General features: G+C 39.0%; 1 pseudogene; it reads right to left on the bottom strand.

Moving 5' to 3' along the window:
* Window positions 1–1,613: 1,613 nt before the first annotated feature.
* On the bottom strand, window positions 1,614–3,097 carry LOC113050747 (E3 ubiquitin-protein ligase TRIM63 pseudogene; annotated as a pseudogene).
* Window positions 3,098–7,175: the final 4,078 nt, after the last annotated feature.

The following is a 7,175-nucleotide window of genomic DNA, read 5'->3' as shown; positions in this document are numbered from 1 at the left end:
TTAAGATATTAGCGCAGATGATACAGTGTCACACACCCTAGTCTTTTTTTTTTTGTAGTCAACTTGCAAGTGCCAGAACACTAGTTGTCAAACCTGCTCACTTGCAGTCTGTTTTCTTCTGATTTTATTTTGTAGTAAGGAACGAATATGCTTTGGGGAAATGAATCAGAGTAAAAATTATACATTTTATCAAGGACATTAAGTGAGGTAAATTTGAAAGTTGACAGAAATATTAAAATTAAAGTAAAGTTCAATTCTCTGGATGCCCAGATTTCATATTGCATGTTGGATCTTGCCCATAGGGCACTGGGTTCATGGGCAGTCATGGGAAGAAACCTGACAAGTCAGTCCACTAAAAGCCTAAAAGGGTGAAAGTTGAATGTGGCGAGTGGGGCGGGGCCGAGAGGCGTGGGAACGAGGAGTGAGGCCAGGTGTAGCGATTGGAGATGAGCTACACCTGCGCCCCACCGCCAGTATCGAGTCCCACGTAGGAGATGGAAGGATATAAAACTGGAGCGACGACCGTGAAGGACGAGAGAGGACCAGGCCTGGGACATTATTTTATGTTTGCTTTTTATTTGTGCGCGTCAGTCGCCGTGAGGGGCTGACGCGCCGTTTTGTACTATTTATTTTTGATTATTAAAATGCTTTTTAATTTTGCGCCGGTTCCCGCCTCCTTCTTCCCGATGATTACAAAGGGAATATCGTTACATTGAACATCTTAATGCTTGATAGTTTTGCTAACAGGGTTTGACATGACTAAAGGTGCCATTACAGTAAACATTAAACATTAGCCTTTTATCTCTCAAGCCTTTGTCTCAGTGTCAGTGGTTTTATTTAAATAAATAGAATGTATAATATACACACTTTACAGGACCAGCGTTACTGGTATAAAATACAGTTTTTAAAAATAAGAAATTGTTCAGTCTCTATGCTCAATCTATATACATTTTTTTTTAAATCTTTAGACGTACAATTGCACTCGATTACTTGAAGTACAGGATTGTTATTTAAATCCAGTGACAAGCGTTAGGGTTTGTTTTAGGGCCATAGCAACTATGTCTATAGCTGATATCAGATTCGTTGTTAACCTCTGTCCCATAACTTTGTCAAACACGCCTGTAAGCAGCTGTAATTGTCAGGGTTGGAAACATGAGGCCTGCAGCTCACTGTGAGTCTATTCCTGGAGTTCTGTGGCTTCTGTCATTCTCACCATGCTAAAAAAGCCACTCACTTCAACTGTGTAGCGCAACACCCCACAAGGATAGATTGGAGAGAATGCAGATATAGCAACCCAGTTGAAAGCGGTAAAATGCCAAGAACTTTAAGGTCATCTGAAGGTTTGTGCAATTAAAAAAAATGAATAGTGTAATTTAAATAAGTGGCAATGTTTTTTTTTTTTTGTAAGTCCTTTATTTTCACTGAATTATCCAATGAAAATGAACATTACAATACAGTCAAGTGCATTATTTAATATTTCAAGTATTCAAACATTTGTCTCTCACATGACACTCTAAAGTTAGTTAGCAGAGGTGTATTCTACAGCTTATAAATCTAGCTTAAATTTAGCAAACAAAACATAAACTTCTATGTTCTACAAAAATATGAAAAAACATATTAATATTGATAAAAAAGTACAAAAGTCAAGTGGAAAAGACATTACAAATGGTGCAATTTGTACAATTTGTACTAAAACTGCTTTAAGATTGCACTTCCCTTGTCTCACAGTTATCAAAAGCAGATAGAATATTGTCCTTGTCATGAACCATGAAGGTTTTTTTATCAACTGTTGTCCCTTTTTCCCTACCAAGTCCTTTTTCAAAAGTCTATCATTGCTTATTCTTCCTCTTCCTCTTCTTCTTCTTCTTCTTCTTCCTCATCATTATCATTACCTCCAGGGACTCCAAAGTCCATTTTTGCAAGCATAGCCTCTGCGTCTTCTGTGAAGAGCGTGAAGTGGTCCATACTCTCAAAGCCGGGCTCTGGCCTCTGTAGATGGGAGTTCTTTGATGCATCTTTGGCTTCTGTGATCAGCTTCTTGGCAGCGATGAGGAACTCAGCCGTATTGCTGTTGTCCATAGTCTGGGAGGCTTTGTCCATCAGCTTGATGCTGGTCTGCAACTGTTCATTGTACTGCTGGATTAGTGATCGCACCAGAGCCACCTTCTCATCCTGTTCTTGAGTAATCTGCTCTAGCAGTTGGGTCTTGCGGTCTTCTAGGATGGCATAGAGTAGATCTAACTTCTCCCCCAACTTCTGCTTCTGTGTTTGGCTGTTTTCTTCAACTGTTTTGCAGGTTTCCTCCAATTGCGTTAACATTGCCTGTAAGCAGCTGTTGCTTGTGCCTAGCAGGTCGATTGAATTTTTGAGTTCAGACTTCTTGGCTTCATAAACACCTTTTAGAGTGGAAACTTCACAGTCCTTGTGCTGACCGAATACTTTGCACATGGAGCAAGTGGGTGTCTGGCAGGTTATGCAGTAGATGTTAATTTTTTCATCTTCGTGTACCTCACACACAGACTCTTTTGTTTCTTTAGATTTCAAAGGGGGTTCAAGGGCATTACCTCCTTTCTCCAACTGTTGCTTGTAGATGTCGATGATGTTCTCCACCAGAAGGTTCCTCTGCAGACCGTAGACACCATGGCGGTCCAGCACCACCTCAAATCGGCAGGTAGGGCATCGGAAGATGCCTCCAGAGAAGTGATATGGGTTTTTGGAGTCATAGAGGTCACTGGCGCAGCCACGGCACAGATTGTGCTGGCATGGTAGAATGACAACCGGCTTTGTGAACATGTCCAGGCAGATGGGGCAGCTCAGCTGCTTCTCCAGACTCTCCATGGGACTCGGAGCCCGGACTATTTGTCCCCTTTGGATGTCCATTGCTGTCGTTTGAGGTAGAGTCCTTATAACCTTGACCGCTTTGCCTTTTGGTTGAGCTTGAGCTTTTCTGGTTGCTTCTGCCTTTAGTGAGGTTAATTTGATCTGTTGGGGAAGGACGCACTCAGGGTTTATATACCAGCTGGCTGTCGGCTGACTGTCTGTGACACTTGATCCGTGAGGAGGCTTGGATAGGATTGCTCCCACCACTTGTTTGTGCGGCTTGATTCGGAGAAACTTGCAGCCCTCCAACACAACCCACTAAAGAAGAAGTCACATGCCAAACTTAGCAACACCAACCCCCTCCCTTTCCAAGCTCTCCGTCTGTGGGAGAAATGTGTAGGTGATTCACATAGTCACACAGTCAAACAACACCCATGTGACAGCTGTTGGCATGTAAACATCCAGAACTTCCCTGACTGCACAACAACATGGCAGGTCAATTTTACACTACCATTTTATTGTTTCCTAAGAGCATTTGAATCAGTTGTTGTAAGGTACAGTATGTGAGAAATTCAGAAGGATTTTTAGGTCAATTGAGCAAGGGGTTAATTTTGCAACACAAAAACTGTTTTAGCTTCTATTGTCCCTCACCTGTTTGTCCTGATGGCCACCTGCCATCATCATCTGTCTGTATGGTTCTAGAAGAGAGATCAGGGAAAGGTACGTCAGACCTCCCCCCTCCTGGAAGCCCCTCATCTTCCCATGACTGGGTGTTTCACAATTTTAGCACAGTGAATTTGTAAACAAACAGTCATCAGTCATGTCTGTTACATAATCATCTCACTCACATGAGAGCTGAAACAACATGTTCAGACCAGTATGTGCCCATCGCAGGTTGGAGCAAAATTTATCATCAACGAAAAATACCAGAGAGATGTTTTCAAGTAGCTGTATAGTGCATTTATTTATTTTACACACAAAGCTTCTTTTTTTTTTTTATAAATATATATATATTTTATTGAATAATTATATATAATATTGTACAATAAATTTTTGTCATGATAAAAAAATAGCATATTATTCAAACCTAGCATCCCCGCACATTAAGATGTAATGTAACTTCCAGTGGTTAACTTCCATGAAACTTATAGTCAGATGTGTCTTGGGACTGGCAATGTAGTGAAACTGTTCATGACTTTCAGAAGAAAAATACTTGTTTTGAAATATATTTTAATTTAATTTAAATTAATATCCATAAAAAAAAAATAGAAATAAAAACACTGTAATGTGACAAAACTAGTAAAAATTTAATTAATGTATCAAGAGTGTCCACAGGTCAATAGTGCGCTGTATGACCAAGAAGTGTCCACTAGGTGGAACAATATACCAATTTTTTGTCTCAAGCGCCCTTTTTAGGTTTGCTGTAGTTAATAGTTTTTTTTTTTTTTTAGTTATTGGTTTATTTCACAGCTGCTATAGACTGAATGTGTTTAGGATGTGAGAGTCAAAAAGTGAATGGACATTAATTTAAAAAATAAATGTCTATCTATGATTTTTATACTACCCTCCCCTGTTCTGTCTATAGGGCAGGCTAAATGTCAGTATCGTAATGCATACAAAACAGTTCTTATGTCTGTGAATATGTGTTGTCACTCGAACAAATGTGTTTGGAGACACATTGTTTGTTTTGGGGCAGCAATCAAAGATAACTGATGAATGTTGGGGCAGCAATCAAAGATAACTGATGAATGTACATTTCCTGACTGGAGCCAGTTTGGCTCCTATCAACAGAACCATCTTTGTGTCCCATAAGTCTACAGTATGAGTCCATTGTTGCTGTGTGTACAAGAGACACAATGATTTGAATTTCTTATAGCAAACCAATGATGTGACCTCACTGTAAGACTGTTATTCATCAAAGGTGACAGCTATGACATGGTGTGCACACAAGGTTCCTGTACTTGACAGTGTGTTTAGCTTCCACCACTCAGAGGATGTCAGATGGCCATAAATACAGCAGAGTGTTTAGTACAAAGGCACAGTCAACAACAACAACACTGATAGCGATTATAATGATATCTTTTCCCACGCTTCAAGAAAGTGGAATTCCAGCAAAAACAGTATGAACTACAAGTGCACTTATACAATGTAATGTGTAATGATCCTTCTCATTTCTGCTCATAACTGGCAAGAAATAAAAGATTCTGAAACAAGAAGGTATTCTAATGAAATCTTTCGTTTTTTCTTTTGGGGGCAGTCATGCCCTAATGGTTGGAGAGTCAGAATTGAAGTCTCAGTACCAGCAGAATTGTACCCCCAACTGCTCCCCAGGCACTGCGGCACTGCGGCAAAAAGGTTCTGCCCACTGCTCCACGGTGTGTGTGTGTGTGTGTGTGTGTGTGTTCACTATTCACCGTGTGCAATTCTGAGTATGGGACACCATACTCTACACATCACTTCACTTTTCTTAACATATTATTTTGGATCATTTATAGATACAAAACATACACTTTTCACAGCATTCATGAAATAAAAATCTAAAATTGTGTTATTCAAATCTTCGAGGTTCTCAAAACTACTGATCTACTCTTTTTGGCAAGAAGAGTGTTAAGTGTTATTTTACTATCAGACCAGGTCAGAGGAGATTTTTTTTCATCTCCTGAAAGCTGTTGAACAGTGAGCATTTAGCTAAAGTGTCAGTTGCAATTGAATCTTATAAACTTAAAAAGAAAGTCCTCAAAACTGTTCTGTGAAAACGGTACACATGCTTTTGTGTTCAATCACACTACTGTGGTGCATGAGACTATGTCTCTGTCCGCCTCCACTCTGAAAGACCACAAATTTTTCAGAGGTAAAAAATAATTAAAGCAGCACTTTTTTGTGCTTCTGAGAAAAGACACATGTGTCGGGAGTCACAGAATGGAGGAATGTGTGAGGGAAGATGTCCAGACGAGGACCGTGGTTTTACCATCTATAAATCTCTGTCTGGATTAATCATGTTCTTGCGGTTTCCACAGCCAGACGCAACCCATGCAGGCTTCTCTCATCACCTATATACTTAAATCATCCCGCTGGAATATAGACTAATGGGAACCTTCTGGGACTATTATAACTGTTAGGTTTCATCCAGATAAAGTTAAAAGCAAAGGACTCCATGTGAGTCAAATAAAAATCTGAGGTATGGGTTTATACTTGTCGTCCAGGGAATAAAACTTGGTTCAATGAAAACTTCAATAAAAAGTTTTGTAAAAACATGGGTTAAAACATCAGACAAATCACTTTTTCTATTTACAGCTATAGTTTTCAACAGTAAAAAATAAAAACAAATCTGCATATAGTTTTTTTTTTTTTTGGGGGGGGGGTATAATATCTTATTACTTGCAATTTACTGTCAAGAATAATATTTCCTTGTGCTGTATCCTTCTAGGGAGTTTCACCTTGCCACTGTCACCTTTAGCTTTTATAATGGAGATTTGTTAGGCAGAATTATCTCTACAGCTGTTTAGGAACAATATTTAATGTGAAAAGTGTTATGTAAACACATTGAACTGAGTTGAAAATGTTTCTCTTTGGGTTTACACGTCTAACGTTATTAAATCATATTTGGTAGAGAATTATATGCCATTAACTCACTACAAAGTAAATATTTTCCAGATATAATTGTAATAATTTATTTTGGGTTTAGTACAATGACAACATAAAAGTGGAATATTTAATGTTGCTTTTTGCAAATAATTTATTTCATCACACATACTGTTTTTCTCACACAGTATTATTGACAGATCTATAGCAGATTTTACATCTTTAAGAAAGAGGTTCCTTGCAAGGGGATCCTCATATTTTGGGGTCCCGGGTATTGAAAAGTTTAAAACCATCAAATCACACCATTCAAGGACCACATTGGAAATAAGTCTTGTAACTTTATTGTATTATCCTTGACAAAAAAAAGTCTAATTTCAGATCAAGTATAAACTCAGTACCTTATGGTCAAGCCATCATATCAGAAACTTTGATCTCTGACTTTTCCCCATGTTTATGTGTTCAACTGAAGGGTTTCTGAAGTGAAAAGATTGCCAAGGACAATGAGGCAGGAATTCTCAATTGTGCTGTGTCTCTGTTTAGCTGCATTGCACCCAGTGGGAGTGCATGAGAAAATGAAGGAGCTGGGTGGTATTGTTGCCATAATTTCCGTTTTTGATCCCTCACCTCTGTTTTAGGAGCCCTCTGGCCATTCTAACACCAGCATTAGGAATGACCATGTGCTCATGGCTTTATCTGAATTCATACAGATGTGGCCACTTTCAACATATTCACCCAATATGCACCTAAAATAGAGACTTTTTTGAGGTCATGGG

This window comes from Carassius auratus, chromosome 31 (assembly GCF_003368295.1).
Source record: "Carassius auratus strain Wakin chromosome 31, ASM336829v1, whole genome shotgun sequence".
Lineage (NCBI taxonomy): Eukaryota > Metazoa > Chordata > Actinopteri > Cypriniformes > Cyprinidae > Carassius > Carassius auratus.
Note: the sequence above shows the minus strand (reverse complement) of the source record. Positions and strands in the feature narration are given on the sequence as shown.